Source organism: Orycteropus afer, unplaced genomic scaffold (assembly GCF_000298275.1).
Source record: "Orycteropus afer afer isolate SDZICR_OR568_19922 unplaced genomic scaffold, OryAfe1.0 scaffold00179, whole genome shotgun sequence".
Classification (NCBI taxonomy): domain Eukaryota; kingdom Metazoa; phylum Chordata; class Mammalia; order Tubulidentata; family Orycteropodidae; genus Orycteropus; species Orycteropus afer.
The window spans coordinates 5072926-5075158 of NW_006921766.1; the positions used below are offsets into that span (position 1 = coordinate 5072926).

General features: G+C 39.4%; 1 pseudogene; it reads left to right on the top strand.

Annotated features, from left to right (window-relative positions):
- LOC103202397 overlaps nucleotides 1-1994 on the top strand; it is a 16472-nt pseudogene extending 14478 nt beyond the window's left edge.
- The last annotated feature ends 239 nt before the right edge of the window (nucleotides 1995-2233 follow it).

A 2233-nucleotide genomic window follows, 5' to 3' on the forward strand; every position in this document is an offset into this window, starting at 1 on the left:
AAAGCTGAAAACTAGAACCTGGGAAGGGAAGAATAAAAAAATAATAATAAAAAGGACAAGAAGAAGAAGAAGAAGAAGAATTTTAAAACAGAAAAAAAAAACTATTAAAAAAGGAAAAAATAGAGGACTGGTTTTACATGTCATTCTGAGGGGTCCCTGTGAGTCGGACCTGACTCACAGAGACCCCTCCTTGGGTTTCCCAGGTGGTATCACTACGGAAGGAGATTGCCCACCATTCTTTCCAAGGATTGGCTGGTGGATTTGGACTGCCAGCCTTCTAGTTAGCAGTCAAATGCCTTAGACACTATGCCACCAGAGCTCCCAAAGGACTTTACAATTCAGCGGGTTAATATGTGAAGTGTCTTCCTTTACTCCATCTCACTTAGCTGAAGGACATCATGACAGTGCTCTCACTCACATGCTTTACACAGCTATTGCCTTCTTAGGTGTGGCAGATCACAAGGGTGGAGTATTGTTGTTAGTACTGGCTTTGTGTTGTAAAGTTGGTTTTCATACAGCTTCCGGAAAGCTCTCCATAGATGTTGGTGGAGCCAAATGTCTCCAAGCTTTATCCCATCTTGTTTCTGTGCTTCTCTTGTGTCCGTGGGTTATTGTTCTTTCTGTGACAACTGAGTACTCTCCTTTTTGGAAATTTTTGGACACATCCCTTAACAGATCAGCTTCGAGCTATGAAAAAGTGGCACACCAGGAGAGCACCAAACATGTCTTGTCTGGAGGAGTGGTAGTGAGTGCTATATTCATTTTGTCTGCCAACATCTTATCAACTCCCTCTAAGAGAGGACACAAAGGTACCCTTATTGTATATTCTCCTGAAGAAAGACCTCTTTATAACTTCATGGGTGATGCTTTTCAGCATAGCTCTCAGTCCATTCCTAGGTTTATTAAAAAATCACTAAAATAAATTCTTGAGGAGAATGATTCTAGGCAGGTCTTTTACTTCTTGTGCTTGAATCTGCTATTTACCTTTGTGGAATTATTCTATGGTATGTTGACCAATAGTCTGGGTCTGATCTCTGATAGATTTCACATGTTCTTTGATTGCTCTGCTTTGGTCATGGGACTTTTTGCTGCATCGATGAGTAGATGGAAAGCAACTTAGATTTTCTCCTATGGGTATGGCCGAATAGAAATTCTTTCTGGATTTATTAATGGACTTTTTCTAATGGTGATAGCTTTTTTTTGTGTTCATGGAGTCAGTGGCTAAATTGATTGATCCTCCAGAATTAGACACACACAAGTTAACACCAGTCTCAGTTGGAGGGCTGATAGTAAACCTTATTGGTATCTGTGCCTTTAGCCATGCCCATAACCATAGCCACGGAGCTTCTCAAGGAAGCTGTCACTCATCCGACCATAGCTATTCACACCATCTGCATGGACACAGTGACCACAGGCACAGCCACAGTTACGGATCCACAGGTGGAGGCATGAATGCCAACATGAGGGGTGTATTTCTACGTGTTTTGGCAGACACACTTGGCAGTATTGGTGTGATCGTAACTACAATTCTTATAGAACAGTGTGGATGGTTTGTTGCTGATCCCCTCTGTTCTCTTTTTATTGCTATATTAATATTTCTTAGTGTTGTCCCACTGATTAAAGATGCCTGTCAAGTCCTACTTCTGAGACTACCACCAGAATATGAAAAAGAACTACATATTGCTTTAGAAAAGATACAGAAAATTGAAGGCTTAATATCATACCGAGACCCTCATTTTTGGCGTCATTCTGCCACTGTTGTGGCAGGAACAATTCATATGCAAGTGATATCTGATGTGCTGGAACAAAGAATAGTGCAGCAGTTTACAGGAATACTTAAAGATGCTGGAGTAAACAATTTAACCATGCAAGTGGAAAAAGAAGCATACTGTCAACATATGTCTGGCCTAAGTACTGGATTTCATGATGTTCTGGCTATGACAAAACAAATGGAGTCCATGAAATGCTACAAAGATGGTACTTACATCATGTGAATTACTCAAGAATTACCTCTGGGGTATGAACAATAAAGATTAAATGACTCAGTATTTATAATATTGCCAGCATGAAGAAAATGGCACAGAAACAGTTTACTATATTTGAAAAATTTTTTAAAGCTCCCTACTGTTGGATCAAGGAATCTTTCCTAAAAGAAATTTAAATGTCAAAAGAAGCATTGACTGTACCTGTAAAGTAATTATTATTTGAATGATGTGTATAAATAGAATCTTAA